The sequence below is a fragment of the Leptonychotes weddellii genome, chromosome 7, assembly GCF_054177405.1.
Source record: "Leptonychotes weddellii isolate Sample4059 chromosome 7, ASM5417740v2, whole genome shotgun sequence".
NCBI lineage: Eukaryota > Metazoa > Chordata > Mammalia > Carnivora > Phocidae > Leptonychotes > Leptonychotes weddellii.
This window is the reverse complement of record NC_138375.1, coordinates 119,979,298-119,996,487: the sequence shown is the minus strand read 5'-3', so window position 1 is coordinate 119,996,487 and position 17,190 is coordinate 119,979,298.

Sequence of the window (17,190 nt, the reverse complement as noted above, 5' to 3'; positions counted from 1 at the left end):
GAGCGAGCCCGCGTTTAGCTGTCTAGGTGTTTGCTTAAGGGATTAGTCACCTGCTCGGCCAATCCCGGCCCGGCTGTTACCGTAAATGCCCTTTAAACGCTCCTCCTCGGTGGTTTTTGTTATTTGAGGATGATTGCACAGTCCCATTGCGGTCTCACAGGTGTCTGCTCTTTTGAGAAAACTTTGCGCCCGGAAGTCCACGAATGGAGGCTAATCTCTGTTTATTATTTAAACCTCCAGTCTTTTGAGAGGTCCTTTTCCAAAACAGGTGACTCTGAGGTTTGACATAATCTCGGGGTCCTCAAAGGAGCGGGGAGTCCTGCTTAACCGGGTCACTCCCCACTCAGGTGTAGACCCACAGGAGGAATCTTGATGATTGATTTCCTCTCTCTCTCCTTCCCTTTCTTTCTTGTGCCCTCTCTTCTAGCTACTCTAACTAGTCCGGACTTCATTCATTGCCTTCTGTCGTCTGACATTTCTCAGGTTTCACCCTTTATTTATTGGGGGGGGAGTGTTTTGAAGAAAAGAACGTGACTTGAAAATATTTTCTACTTTTTTTATTTTTAAGATTTTATTTTATTTGTCTGAGAGCGCACAAGCAGGGGGAGCGGCAGGCAGAGGGAGAAGCTGAGCAGGGAGCCCCATGCGGGGCTCGATCCCAGGACCCTGGGATCATGACCTGAACCAAAGGCAGACGCTTAATGACTTGAGCCACCCAGGCGCCCCTATTTTCTACTTTTAAAAAACAGACTGCCTTCCTTGTTCTGACTGGAGTTTTGTTAAAAGCAACCCGCGGAGGGAGGACTGACAGGGTGGGGGATGGGTGCGGCGGGGGGAGGGGCGGGCGGGGTGCTGGGGAGATCCAGCGGGCGGGGGCTGCGCTCTCCGCCGATGTCGCCCCGCCAGCCGCGTTTACCCCGACAGGGGCTCCCCCGTGTGGCTCCAGGGGCGAGCAAGTTCTGTGACTTGAGTATTTACTTCGTTCTCTTTTCAGGTTGGAAGACTGGCCCTCGTGAGCTGGCAGGAGAGAAGCTCTTGTTCTCTTTTTAGCACATTTTTCTCTCCCTAAGATTAGAAGAAGTTGGGGCGCCTGGGTGGCTCAGTTGGTTAAGCGACTGCCTTCGGCTCAGGTCGTGATCCTGGAGTCCCGGGATCCAGTCCCGCATTGGGCTCCCTGCTTGGCAGGGAGTCTGCTTCTCCCTCTGACCCTCCCCCCTCTCATGCTCTATCTCATTCTCTCTCTCAAATAAGTAAAATCTTTAAAAAAAAAAAAAAGATTAGAAGAAGTTTCCAGCTTTTCTCAGGCTGACATGGACCCCAGCAGAGAAATTTAGGGACGTCCAGTTTCGAGTAACCAAACTCCGGCCTGGGAAATAATTTGGGGCAGAATGGGCTACTCTTGCCATGCAAATGGGGGAAAGGAAAGGGGTAAGACCTAGGTGAATTGAATGCCCTACGGGCCGGGCATTTTACATGATTATTTAATCTTAGAATATCCCAGCTTGAGTAGGCATTGTTTCATTTTACGGAAGAGGAAATTGAGGTTCTCGGAAGCCCAGGGTCTAAAAATGACGTAGCCAGGGTTCAAACTGTAACCTGACCGACTCCAGAACTTTGCACTAATGAGCTCTCCTACAAGAGGGGAGAGTTTGCTACTTAATTCCCTCTCCCTAGAGATGTCACACTCGAGAGAAATTTCCTCATGTGTCAAGTCCAGTAACCTCACATCTGTATGACTCATCTGTTATGTGAGGATGTCACTTCTGATCTCTGCATTGGTCAAGGATGCTGCATTTTCATATTTAATCTTGAGAACAATTCTATGAGATTATTTTCTGAATTTCAGCTTGATTGAGGTATAGTTGACAACTCAAATCGCAAGATGTTTAAAGTACACATTGTGATGATTTGAGATACTTTTACAATGTGAAGAGATTCTTCCAACCAATTAATTTTTTTCTAACCAATTAATTAATACATTTGTCATCATCATCATCATCATTATTGATAGTACATAAAATGAAGTGAGGCTGAGGGAGATTATGACAGCAAATGCATTGTTTTCCCCATGTAGTTCTGTGAAATCCATTCTTTTAAAAGGTTTTATTTTTAGGTAATCTCTACACCCAACGTGGGGCTCAGACTCACAACCCCAAAGATCAAGAGTCACCTGCTCTACCAGATGAGCCAGCCAGGTGCCCCAATGTGAAATCCATTTGATCCCCATATCAAGCTGCCATACATCTGCCTTTATAGACTAGTTTTTAAAAAAATTTTCAGATGAGGGTGTTAGGTGATACCTAAGGTTATATTAGGAGTTAGGGCGTCAATATATGAATTGCGGGGGGCAGACATTCAGTCCATAACAATCACTTTAGCAAATTCAGGCAAAAAAACACTTGTCTCCCAGAAGGTCCAGCAAAACCTGCGGCTGGCTGGCTGCCACTGGCCCTTGTGGGACCATGAGCTTGTTTTTGTACCAATCACTTTGGCTAGCCAGGCCAGTGATCAACCCCGAAGCCAGGAATGGGTCAGCTCCATCAAAATGAGAGAGGAAGAGAAGGAAATTATGAGCTCTCATCAAGGAAAAGGGGCAGGATGAGGGCAAGTGACGACTAGCCCACAGTGCAAGGCCACAAGACAGGGAGGCTGCGTGCCAGGCTGAGGTGGGGCTGAGGTTTCCTATGTGACCAAGAACAAGTCAGCAAACCTCTCTGTGCTCCTGGCATCGCAGGCCAGATCACTGGGAAGACAAGGGGAGACACAGATGTGAAGCCCCTAAGAATCAGCACTCACAGGGGTGCCTGGGTGGCTCAGTTGTTAAGCATCTGCCTTCGGCTCAGGTCATGATCCCGGGGTCCTGGGATCGAGCCCCGCATCGGGCTCCCTGCTCTGCGGGAAGCCTGCTTCTCCCTCTCCCACTCCCCCTGCTTGTGTTCCCTCTCTTGCTGCCTCTCTCTGTCAAATAAATAAATAAAATCATAAAAAAAAAAAAAAAAGAATCAGCACTCACAGATCTGGGTAGAAGGGACCCTTGGTATCAGTGCAAATGGTGAAGCAACCATGAATCCTCTTATTTATTTATTTATTTATTTATTTATTTATTTATTTATTTATTTATTTATTTATTTAAGAGAGAGCAGATCAAGAGAGTACAAGCGGGGGGGAGGAGCGGAGTGAGAGGGAGAAGCAGATTCCCCGCTGAGCAGGACCCTCGGATCATGACCTGAGTAGAAAGCAGATGCTTAACCGACTGAGCCACTCAGGCACCCCTAAGTATTTTATTCTTATTGATGCTATTGTAAATGGAATTATTTTCTTAAGTTTATGTTCAGATAGTTCATTACAAATATATAGGAATACAATTCATTTTTGTGTATTGAGCCAGTATATTTTTGATGATCTTAAAACAGTTGGAGTTGTATTTTTGGTACTTGGAACTGAAAGAATGCTAACCAATCTTGTTCTCTACACTGTGCTGTAACTGACTTCCCCGAAGGTTGGGAGGTAAAAATATACTTAGTGGTGTATACACAGAACTTTCACGTGATCTTATTTGATCCCCACTCATTTTGGGATGTGTGCAAGGTGGGTATTTTTATCTACATTTTCAGGTGCAGGAAACTGAAGCTTCAGGGGCTAAATGATTAACGTGGGCCTTCGCTCAGTAAATTGACTGTCTGGGACTAGAACCCAGGTCTTCTGAGCCCCAGTCCAAAGCCCTTGATGAAGTGTTTTCCTAAGAAGCTCACCAGGCTCGACAGATGTACTGCTCTGATGTGCAGGGAAGCCAGTCCCGAGCGAGGAGACATTATCCCAAATAATGACCTAGAAGTAGGGCCTCAGAGAATGGGTTCTGACTGAACTGAAACTCAAGAGGTGAAATTCTAGTACCCACCCTAAGTAAATATGATTACTTATCAACGGCAGAACCTTTTTAAGTCTTCATTCTAAAATGTACAGAAAATGAAACTTCACCCAGCCACCCCAAAACGGTTCACAATATTTGTGGCAGATAATTTACACCATCTTAGGAACCATACAAACTCTTAAACTGCAAGGCCAATAGCTAAGGAGGCCAATTTGGCACTGCATTTTTGTAATAAACATAATTATAATGAAAGTTGAAGTAAAGGAAATTCAGAAGAGTCTGTGCTATATTTGGCATCTATCTAAACATTAGAGTTAAGGCCAGGGAGGGAGGTCCATTACTTGGCTTGAATGTTGAAAAATTTCTTTATAATTGCTCCCTGCTGTAGGTCATCATTTTTTTTATTTAAAAACGGTTTCAACCATGTTTTCAGACTTCAGTAGGGCTATGACAAATATAATTGCATGCATTAATAGTTGTCTGTTAACTTAAAAGGAAGAATGGCTACAAAATTCTCCATCTTACTCTTGAGTCACATTCAAATGGTGAGCTCCACTTAAATGATAAGTGTATTTTATTTTAATTCTTATTTATATGTGCATGGCAGATAGAGAGAGATGGAGAGTGAGTAAGCAGAGCTTACTGTTTCGATTGTCATATCTCCTGTTAAGGGCTTACTTGGTTCACACCTGGAATACAAGTCTCCCCTTGCCTTGCCCAAAGGAGGTGGAGGGCTGTAGGCTATTTCATAATAATTTGTAGTAGGGAGAGGCTAGGGAATTCCTCATTCCTTAGAGTCCTCCCTGATTACAACTAGCATTTTCTAATGACTCCATGTCTATTTGAGAACTAGAAATCCTGTTTATCACTGTGCATTTTTGTCCATGAAGATTATAAAGAAGGAAGCTTTTTGTATTATTTAGAAATATGAACACATATCTCTTCATCTGTATAAACCATCTGTGATGATGGCAGAGAAGGCATAGATAAAACATGAAACCCAAATTGAAGGCCAAGCACTCAGAGGGACCATCCACTCAGCAAGGAAGTTCAAAGGTCAGGGCAGAAGCCTGAGGTAGAAGAGATAAGCCATGCTCAGTCCACGAGCTGGCAGATGGAGTGCTTACGCCTCCTCATCACTATGTCAGGTCACTGTGACAGCCGACTGAATGGGTCAAAAGCTTCCAGGAAGGTCCCGAAACTGGAGTTCTGCGGGGGACAGCCCTGGTACCTGAGCACAGGTCCGAAGGTCAGGGGAACCTTGGACCCCCACTGCCACCAATGAGGAGTTCCCTCCTTCACCAGTGTTGGGGAGGCAATCAGCCTCCTGAGAGCAGATAAGTGACCTTCTCTCTTACTTTTTTCATCTTCTTTCTGCCCTAGGGGGCTGGGAAAAAAACCAGAAAGAAAGAGACCTCTTTTCCTTAGGTAATCCTCCTCTTTCTCCCCCACATACCAGAGAGTACAAGCTCTTTATCTCCCTACTGCCTTAGGACAGTTGCTTGTACATAACTGATTCTCCATGGATTTTGTTAAAATGAATTAAATCTGCAATCATTCTTACTCACTGTGCTTCTGTTGACTTTAGGTCAACAACAGTGACAGCATAGGGTAATTATGTGATGCCTTTCCACGTAAAAAGTCCACCTCTCTGTTTTTGACCCGGAAGAAGTTATTTCTTGCCTGCTCTCACTGAGGCCCTGAGTATGGATTAAAAGTGCATTTGGCATTGAAAGATACTCAGCTCAAACTGGAGTGGCCATTTCCTTGAGAGATCACAAAAGCTGAGCCAATAGAAAGATCCCTCAAAATTTTTTAAATGCCAGTTTATAAGAAAGCAAATGCAAATAATTATCCGGGAAAAAAGTCTCTCCAGTGCAAACTTGAAAAAGTACAAATTAAAGCAAATTTGAAGTGCCATTTACATCTACTAAATTAGGAAACATCTTCAAATGATAATCAAATATGCTAATGTGTTCGTAGTGAATCTAATTTATTTTTACAGCTGTCTTGGGAAGCAATAGGACAATGTTAATATCTACCAGTAGGATCCTGGGGACCACACCACAGCTATGTAAATGGTGGCTCTGCACCTAAAAGTGTTTATCTCATAATCTCTGCTCATGGAGTTTTGTTTTGTTTTTTGTTGTTGTTTTTTCTGGGTTTTTTGTTTGTTTGTTTGTTTTCTTCCTGAAGGACATAATGCAAAAGAAGCTAAAAACTGTATGTGTAGATGATGAGGACTTCTAGGGCTGGTAATATTACAGACCTGGTTCCCTGAAAACCTTCCCACTATACACACCTTGAAATGATAGGTGAAATGTAATAAATATAATAAATAACTAAAATAAGTGAAGTACAGTACATGTATCAAACTGACAAAATTTCAAAAATATGACTTAAAAATACGATGTAAGCACACACACAAAATTGTACACACAGTATGATGACATTTAGGAAAGGTTTTAAATACTAAATAATATTACATACTGCTTTTTTTTTTTTTAAGATTTTATTTATTTATTTGAGAGAGAGAATGAGATAGAGAGAACATGAGGGGGGGAGGGTCAGAGGGAGAAGCAGGCTTCCCGCTGAGCAGGGAGCCCGATGCGGGACTTGATCCCGGGACTCCAGGATCATGACCCGAGCCGAAGGCAGCCGCCCAACCAACTGAGCCACCCAGGCACCCCATACTGCTTTTTGATCATACATCTATAGAAGAAGTATAAAGTCAGCCCAGGAAGAATACCAAATTCACACTACTGGTTACCTCTTGGAGGGGGCTCGCAATATTTTATTAAGAATGGGCTTTCTACCATATCTTTAAATTTTCTTTCCTTTTTAATTTTATTTTCTTAAAAACAAAAGATCTAAAGCAATATAGCAAAAAAATGTTAAGATTTGACCAAAGTAGGTACATGCTAGAAATATTTTATAGTAAAAAGATATTCACTCTAGTGACTTAACAATTAAAAACATCCTGAATGTTCAATAAATTTTGGAATATTAGATAAATCATGCCATTTAAATTTTAAACAGCAATTATTCATTGATTTAAAATGAGCATATGAGGCATATGGTGTAATCAAAATAAAGTGAGGCAGTTTTTAAACATAGTCTCCATAGAGAGACTCATTCAAAGAAGTGTCTCTATGAAATCCAATAAATTATTGGAAAACCAACCTCCATCTCTTCTGATAGCTCTCAAACCTTTATTAAGAGCTCCTCCACTCTTAAGCACAGTAAAACCTCTTAAGACTCATTCTGTATCTCTTATTCTTACTGCTTCACAAACAGGTTAGCTCCCTAGGAAGCCACTAGCCAGCCTTCCTTCACATTTTGAACATGATTCCAAGATCATTTTTTCATTTATTCTTCCTTAGCTTCTAGATTTATTTGTTTGTTTTCTATTGCCAGTCACTCTGAGCCCTTTCCAGTATCAACCACTCAAGCATGTTCCAAAGCCTTCCAGTCTTCCTCCTCACCACCCATTGTCTCCATTCAGCAAATTACAGGTCCTGGACCTGAACAGAGGCAAAGAGGGGATTTTTGACCAGTGGGAGGAGCGGGAGGGCAGTGGATATGACACATTGAATTCACAGTGTACAACTCTGTAAAACTATGCTCGTAAAGACAGGGGAGGGATTTAGGATCTACTGTTGGGCAGAGAAATTTCCACTATAAAACTCAAGTGTACTATGGAGGTGCCTGGCTGGCTCAGTCAGTTAAGCGTCTGATTCTTGATTTTGGCTCAGGTCAAGTTCTCAAGGTCATGAGATCGAGCCCCGTGTTGGGATCTGGAGCTCAGCATGGAGTCAGATTGAGATTGTCTCCTTCTCCCTCTGACTCTCCCCCTACCCGCTCATGCACACACTCTCTCTCTCAAATAAATATGTAAAATCTTAAAAAAAAAAAAAAAAGAATTCTAGGTTAGCACTTATTTTTTCTTAACACGTTAAATATATCATTCCATTATTTTCTTTTATTGTTGCTATTCAGAAGCTGGCTGTCAAGCTATCACTCCTTTCAAGTATTTCTTACTGCTTTTTATTATTTTATTTTTTTAAAGATTTTATTTATTTATTTGAGAGAGACAGAGAGCCCTTGAGAGAGTGAGCACAAGTGGGGTGGGGGGAAGGGCAGAGGGAGAGAGAGGGAGAAGCAGGCCCCCCTTTGAGCCCGGAACCTGATGCGGGGCTCCATCCCAGGACCCCGGGATCACCACCTGAGCTGAAGGTAGACGCTTAACCAACTGAGCCACCCCTTTTTACAGCTTTTTAAAATCTTCTTAACTTTTTAATTTTTCCCACCTCCCTTGAGATATAGGTGACATACCACCTTATTATGTAAGTTTGAGGTGATAATGTGATAATTTAATGCATTGCCGTGATAAAGTTATCATTTCATATAATCAATTACCATTTTGTTGTTATTGAGGTAAAAACATTTAAGATCTGCGCTCTCTTAGCAACTTTTAAGTATATAATACAGTATTGTTAAGTGCAGTCACCCTGCTATACATTAGATGCCCAGACTTATTCCTGTTCCCTGCAGAAATTTTCTAGGTTGTCTTTTATTCAATAAATTAAACTATAAATAAAATAAATAAAATCTTTAAAAAAAAGTAAAAAGGAGTAAGAAATACTGATCATCGTGAAAGGAATGATAGCTTGACAGCCAGCTTTTGAACAGCAACAATAAAAGTCAGAAAATAATGGAATGATATATGTAATGTACTAAGAAAAAACAAGTGCTAACCTAGAATTCTTTTTTTAAGAGGTTTTATATATTTATTTATTTGAGAGAGAGAGTGTGCATGAGTCGGGGGAGAGGGAGACAATCTCAAGCAGACGCCATGCTGAGCTCAGATCCTGACATGGGCCTCCATCTCATGACCCTGAGACCATGACCTGAGCCAAAATGAAGAGTCGGATGCTTAACTGATGGAGCCACCCAGGTGTCCCTAATCTAGAATTCCATACACAGTAAAACATATATATATATATTTTTTTTTTACTGTAAAATATATTCTAAAGACGGGGTGAAGTAAAGACATTTGCAGACAACAAAAATTGAGTTCTCCACCACCAATCCTCATAAAAGAAAATTCCAAAAGTTACTTTGGGTGGAAATAAAGTGAATCCAGGAAGAACACTTAGGTGTAAGAATAAATAGAGAAGAAAATGGTTAATATATAGGTAAATCTTAGTAAGCAATGACCAGAAAAGGAGTAATATCTTGTGTAGGTTTTAAAAAAAAAAAAAACCAAACAGAGTTTAAATAAATAATTTAAATAAAAATTTGGATAGCTTCCAAATTGGAAGAGTGAAAAACAATATGAAAAATACTCAAGCAATCCACAGAAAGGCAAGGATAGAAAAAGAAATTCTTCTTAGAATAGCAGGAACAAATAGAAAACCAAAAGATGTAATTACACTAAGCCTAAATGAATTGCATCCTCTAGTTAAGAGGAGGAAAAAAATGCCTGTTGGATACACATAACCCAACCATATGTTGTTTAACAAGGGATATGTCTAAATCATAAGGATAAATAGTAGTTGAAAGGAAGAGGATAGAAGTGTGTGTATTGGTAAAGTCTGAAGAAAGGAAGACTAGTGTGGCTAATATCAATATCAGACAAAAGGAAGTTGCAGGCAGAACGTATTACTAAAAATAAAGTTGGTTCCTCTTAAAGGATAAAAATGTTCAACTTACAAGGGAGATATAATAATTTAAATTTTACATACGTTTAATAACATATGCTCATAATACATAAAGTAAAAATTGGCAGACTTCACAGAAGAAATAGGTAAATACATAAACCTAGTAGCGAATTTTTTTTTTAAGATTTTATTTATTTATTTGTGAGAGAGAGAATGAGAGACAGAGAGCACGAGAGGGAGGAGGGTCAGAGGGAGAAGCAGACTCCCTGCTGAGCAGGGAGCCTGATGCGGGACTCGATCCCGGGACTCCAGGATCATGACCTGAGCCGAAGGCAGTCGCCCAACCGACTGAGCCACCCAGGCGCCCCCTAGTAGCGAATTTTAACACACCTCTCTGTAATTGGTAGAAAGAGCAAAAAAAAGTGCAAGGAAACATGCAAAAAAGAGAATACTGATGGGGGTACACTTGGTCTTTTCTTTAAAACATTTTTCCTCACCAACACCTGTTAGCCTGGTTGTTGATCAAATAAACAAGAAATAACAGGTGTTGGTGAGGATGGAGAGAAAGGGAACCCTTGTGCTCTGCTGGTATGGAAAGGAGCTGCATTTCCACCGTGGAAAACCCTGTGGAGGTTCCTCAAAAAATGAAAAATGAAAACACCACATGCTCCAGCAATTCCACTTCTGGGGATTTATCTGAGGAAAAGAAAAGTACCTAAACTACCAAACATCATGGCTTAGCTTAGCCTACCTTAAATGTACTCAGAACACGTACATCAGCCTACAGTTGGCAAAATCATCTAACACAAAGCCTACTTTATAATAAAGTGTTGAATATGTCCTGTAATTTACTGAATACCATACTGAAAGTGAAAAAAAGGGAAAACACTAAATTGACAAGATATATGCATTCCCATGTTCAATGCAGTATTATGTATAATAGCCAAGATATGGAAATAACAGGTTATTTCCATAGACAGATGAATGAATATGAATAAAGACAGATGAATGAATATGAATGAATAAAGAAGATGTGGTATAGGGGTGCCTGGGTGGCTCAGTTGTTAAGGTCTGCCTTTGGCTCGGGTCATGATCCCAGGGTCCGGGATTGAGGCCCTGAGTTGGACTCCCTGCTCGGCAGGGTCCTGCTTCTCTCTCTCCCTCTCCCTCTGCCTGCCGCTCTCCCTGCTTATGCTTTCTCTCTCCCCGTCAAATAAATCAATAAAATCTTAAAAAAAAAAAAGAAGTGGTATACATATACAATGAAATACTATTCATCCATAAAAAAGAAGAAAATCTTGCCATTTGCAAAAACATGGATGGACTTTGAGGGCATTATGCTAAGTGAAATAAGTCAGACAGAGAAAGACCAATACCATATGATCTCTCTTGCATGTGAAATCTAAAGACAACAAACAAACCAACCCAAGCTCCCAGATACAAAGAACAGATTGGTAGTTACCAGAGGCAGGAGGGTGGGGGGCAAAGGAGAAACAGGTGAAGGGGGTCAAAAGGTAAAAATGAGAAAGAAAACTTTCCCCTAATTTGAATTTACAATTATAGTCAAACAAGAAACAGAGCAGCTGTGCTGAAGCTTCCATGGCTTTGTGTCTTAGGGACTCTAGAAATTGAAGTTGCCTGCTGCTAAACATCTCAGCATCTGTGAGTGATTATGAGCAGCAGATGGGGGAGGAAAGAACGTGTGGATCAGGTGTTAGCATTTTTTCCAAACATGATCCTTCCTGCTTTTCCCAATAACTTTGGTTTTGCGAAGTCTCTTTTTCTGCTCTCAAGTAAACCAAACTGCCTCCCCCAGGAGTGTGCTGTGGCTCCCCATGGGCTGTGTCCACTTTGATCTTGATCCAAAAGGGGAATGGCCCCAGAAAGGAGCTGGAATCTCAGGCCTGACATCCCATCCTGTGGCGGAGACAAACACACTTCCAAAGATGTGAAAAATGCCACTTGTTCTAAGTCATTTTGCTTTCTGCCTAGAATGTGAAAAGTGGTCCTTGTTCTCTGTGAGGTGGTATGCAGTTTATCGTGGTTTGAGGTAAAGGCAGTTTATATTATTTTATTGTCTGTGCGAAATGAACTGTCACCTCCCAAATTATTCCACAGGAGTCTTACAATCTTAGTATCTGAGGAACGTAGCCAGGGGCCAGCACAGTTCACCAGAGACTGAACTAACTCTTAAGTGTGGAAGAGAGCCATTCCGAGATGAAAGATGTTTCCCAGTGCCGGGTGAGGTGATGGAAAAATAAAAAGTCAGACAAGTATGTACACAAATGTAGAAAGGGCACCTCTTCTCCAACTTCACACAGTACGTAGGGCTTGCTTTTGCAAAACGCCTTTCATACACGCTGTTTCCAAAACCACTTTACAGTTAATGAAAAGCTCTGTATTAGTCATCTGTCGGTATGTGGTAATAAATCATGGCAGAGGCAGAGGAAAAAATTATGTCCAGGAGATGACACTGCTGTCAACTCTGTGGTGGGGACAGGTTGATGATCCAGTGCTGGGGGTCAGAGCTGACCAGCTGGTGCTGATCTAGATCACGGACTGCACTCTTGCGGGGTCTTACGTGGCTGTCAAGCAAGGATATCCCCTTTTCGAGCAGTAACCACAAAGACTGACTGCTCAACATTTCTCAGGCCTCCCCCACCTCCCTGTGCCCCCCGTCTGTCTGATTCAGAAGGCAGAGATACCAAACTACACACAAACGAGCACTCATTAGGTCAGTTTGGAGTACGGTGATCCTTCCTAATTGGCAGTTTTGCTTTCCTGGTGTTAATTACCACGATCCACAAGCAGATGCTGCTCCTTATGACGTATGACCGGAAGGTCAGTAGTAGAAGAGGACTAGGTCCCAATGTCTGCATCATTCACCTCCTCTCCTCCCGCCTAGATGTTTTATCATCTCACACCACCACGAGAAGCTACAGTATAATAAAATATCTTGAGAGAGTGACCACATTCACATAACTTCTAGCACGGTTGACTCTGAAGAACGTGGGGGTTAGGAGCCCCAGCCCCCGGCCCGAGGGAAAAATCCTTGTGTAACTTTTGTGTCACCCCAAACTTAACAACTAATAGCCTACTGTTGACTGGAAGCCTTACCGCTAACTTAGACAAGCAGCACGTTATTTGCATGTTCTGTGGATTCAATACTGTATACTTCCAGGAAAGAAAGCTAGAGAAAAGAAAATGTTAAGTCATAAGGAAGAGAAAATACATTTGCAGTATGGTACTGTATTTATATATGAAAAAATCTGTGTATACGTGGATCTTTGTAGCTAAAACCCATGTTGTTCAAGGGTCAACTGTGTATTATTGCAGTTGTTCTGTTTTACGATTATTTATTGTTAGTCTCTTACTGTACCTAATTTATAAATTAAACTGTTATAGGTGTGTATGTATAGGAAAAAAAGATATATGGGGTTCGGGACTATCTGTGGTTTCAGGCATCCACTGGAGATCTAGAAACCTATCCCTTGGGGATCCTTTAGGGGGAATACTGTATAACTAAATTGAGAGTGAAAGCTTGAGGACAGATACACACGGTACAAAATTTGGGAAAATAAATTTGACTAATTTTAGCCAAGACTTGTCCTCAGTCTCGAGCCACCTCAGTCTCCAAAAAGAGATTGTCAAACAGTGGACCTGTGTAAAACAGAGTTTACTCTGGAAGCTGAAATAGCAACTACATTATTAGTTTTCTAAGCTAGAAAAGTTTTCACAGCTGTTAAGAGCAGTTTCTCTTTGGTGATTGTGATATGGAAACGGCAGATGGCGATGTTGCCCTTATTTTGGAGGGGGAGGGGTGCAAGGAAGCTGGTGAACTAAAGCAAGCACTTTAAAAACTGAGGTTAAAATGTTTCAGTTGTGTTAGGAATGTACCTATTGTATCCCACGGGAAGCAAAAGACTTTCCCTCAACTTTTTATGAGCTTTTTGTACCTTTCTGAAGTGTCCAGGTTGTGGTTTTATACTGCAAGCTGTGACCAAAGTAGTTGGTGTGGGGAAGGAATTTATGCAATCCCAGGCCACTCGCTCTGACCCCCTCATAAATTCATCAAAGGGGGCGGTCAGCATCTGATAAAAATCTGTCCAGCTACCAGTTTTGAAAAAGGTACTCAGGATATTTGTTGGGAGGAAATGGTTGACAAATTGCAGAGTTGATACACTTCCACAATAGCAGATGTTAGGAACTAGGAATAAAAAAACAATGGCCATAATGATACTACAATATATCCACCATTTACTGAGCGTTTGCTGTGAGCCAAGTGCTGTGCCAAGGATTATACTCGTCTATTCTTATGTAATTCTCAGAAAAATCTGCTAAGATTGGTATTATTACTCCCATTTACAGATGAGGTCCCTGACTTTCAGAAAGTTTAAGGATTTTTCCTGAGGTTTTACAATTAGTCACTGGATTGGCCAGAATTCAGTTTTCAGCCTAACTTTTTACTGGCTTCCCTGAACTATAAAAAGAATTCCTTTCTCTTTTTAAAAGCCAGTCAAGATAAAGGCAAGTTTATGGCTTTCAGAGTGAACCTTCAAAATTTAGATATATAGATTTCAGGAAGGGGGAATAAAGAGGTCTATGGAGTCAGAGGAAATAAGCTTGTTTAAATTTTTAGAACCTTCCGTATCCTACCAAAATAAAGTTTGTGTGTGTGTGGATGTGTATCAACATATAAATGTATAACGTGTCATATACAAATGTGTGTGTGTGTGTTCAGATCCACCTTGGCCAGGCTGACTGGCCCCTTGACCTGTGGTTGAGGTAGACTTCAGACTCACACCTGACCTAATTCATGGGCTGAGCCCCCTTTCCAAGGCTGGCTGCATGCGACCATCTAGGCAAGTCCAGATCTGAAGCCAGTAAGTTATGAAGGTCAGTGGTGTATGGATTTTCTCAAGTAAGGCAAATCTTGCCCTTCGTGTCTTTTAAAACTCAGCAAAAGGCAAAACACACGAAGGAAATGATGGAACATAAGGAGAGGCTTCCTGGAGGCTGAATGCTGCCCAGTGTTGTGCTTTGGCTTCCCGCTCTGTGAAATGAAAGATCTGGACTCAGCGGTCTCCAGGTCCTTCCAGGGCTTGCATTTCTGTGACCGGGTTGCATCTCCGGGGCGGCGCATGGTCCTGTGAGTGGGAACCCTGGGTGTTGGCTGATGCTGTTGTAGTGCTGTTCCCAGGCGCTGACAGCCAGTGTTCACAGCCTCCTTGGACAGACGCGTCACCTCCCTGTCCTCTTTCCTCTAAGAAATCAGACCTCAGGGGGTTACTTTCACAATCCACATCTCAGAGAAAACACAGGCCGTTGGTGACCACAATGTGGAGGGAGGCTGGCAGAAGCCACTGTTGATCCTGGCAGGGTTTCTGCCCTGATGCGGACAGGGCACTAGCCTCCCAGACTCTGGCTTGCTGTACGTGCGCCCCTGCTGTGCAGTTGGGCCTGGGTGTCTGAGACTCCCCCGGGGAGCCAAGCAGCTCACCTCAGGCTTTGTGGCCTGTGCCCACGGGCTCCTGAGGGGCCTTGATAGGCTCACATGAGCTTGCGCCTGCAGGTCCGTGGCAGGGCTGGAAGATGACTGCCACAAGTGGGCAGACCCTGAGCCCGTCAGGTGTTAATGAGAACTGGAACACTGCAGATCACACCTGCAGTGTGTGTCAGATACACAGATAGCAGGAGCACAGGAAGTAGTGGCTAGGAGTCCCAGCGCCTCGCATTGTCCCTGAGGCTAGGGAGGACTGTCCAAAGGGCGCTGGAGGACGGAGACAGCAGAGTCGGAGCTTTTAATCTCCAAGCCTTGGGTTCAGGTCTTTTAGGGGCTTGAGACAATCAGCCACAGTGAGCACCCACCTCACCCCCCACCCCCACCCCACTAGATAAAGGTGCTCCTGGCTGGGGGAGGGGGTTGTTGGGGAAAGAAAGGAAGCAAGAGTTAGAATTGACTGTGCACGTGGTAGTTGAAGGGGAGGGAGGGCTCTGAACCTGAGCTTACTCCTGTATTTCCTGGGCCAGAGCTGGGGAGGGAACAGTAATATCCCCAGTGGGTCTGGTGGTTCCAGAGCAACGTGACCCTGTGACTCAATTACCTGAGCTCAGCATTGGGAAGCAATTCCCTGTCTCTTGTGTGCTCTGTGAGGCCCTTAGACCTGGGGGATGTTCATGGAATCTCCAGCAGGCCCAGCCTCATCCTTCCAAGTGCTGTGAGAGGGCACCCAGAAGTTTTGGGGGCCCTCTGATGAGGGCATAGAAGAGAGCAGGAGGAGAGAGGCTTTAACCCCTGGGGGCCATGGCTGTCAGGGAGGGCAGGCACAAGGTGACCTGCATGGAGAGGGAGGCTGGGAGGCCCTGGACATGTCAGGCCATGTGGAGGGCTGATGGCAGCGGGTGGTGATAGGAGGACTGTGGGCATCATTGGGAATCAGGCAGAACAGCTCAAGGCTGATACATGGGCTGTTCTCTTCTCTGTGTGATACATCCTTGAGTAGACTCCCCTGTTCTTCCCCCTCTCATCCCCAGGGGTTTGGCAGTGAGTTTGTGTGGGTAATCTTGTATTTTGTCTTAGAACTTCTTGAAAAATATACTCGACCATCCTCCGAGTCCATCTGCCTGATCTAATAACTCCCCTGGCATAAACAAGCTAATCTGGGTCTATCTATTTCCTCCTAATAGAATGTGGGTAGGTACTTTTGCCACCCTTTGCCCATGGTTGCAATTCTAAGAGAGGAAAAGTCCCACTTAATATCCTGTTTTAAGTAGGTGTATTATCACCATTTTCCCCAGGAAGAAAGTGAGGCTCAGAAAAATGAGGTACCTTACCCTGGGTCACACAGCTCTTGGTTGCAGAGATGCACTCCACACTCCAAGCCTGCCTGTTTGTTCCTCAAGCCTTTGCTTTTCCATCACACGGCACCCACTTCTCTCCGACCAGCCTGAGTCAAACATCAAGTTGTATATAAAGAGATAACCCAAAATGGAGTAACTTTTCAGCGTATGCACACATACACAAAGAGAAGACAAGACAGAAAGGAGAAACTCCACCCAGTTCCAAACAAAACAAAACCAAAAAAAACCTCAAACCCCATAAAATAGTAACTGGTTCTCTCCATGCTTTATCCACAGGCACCCTAAATACGTGTCCCACACTGAGCTCATTTCCTTTCTCCCGCTCTAGTCTGCTCTTCCTCCTGTATTTCTGAACTTGGTTGTGGGCAATACCACCCAAACAAATCTCCCCCCAAATTAGAAGCCATGTTGTCATTTTTTACTTCTTTCTCTCTAACCTTCCTTTATGCTAGTTCCAAGCAATCAAGCCTTCGGCATTGAAATCCTTCTCAGGAAATCCTTCCCTTTTTGTTTATTTTTTCTGCTGACACTTAAAGAGTGGTCTTCAGACTCTTCTTTTGCTAAATTTTGCTAAAATATCCCCTAAAATAATTTTGAAAAACTATGTAGCCCCTACGCATTACCATGCTTTCCTCTAAAATGCCTTATCATCCTTTCAAATATTCGGAAAGGATTTAATCCAGCATATTAGGAATACTGACATTTGAAAAGAAAAGCATTTTGTTACTCATTATTATTCTTTAAAATGTATCCAATAAAATTTAAAGACTAGTGATTGGTACTTATTGTCATTGA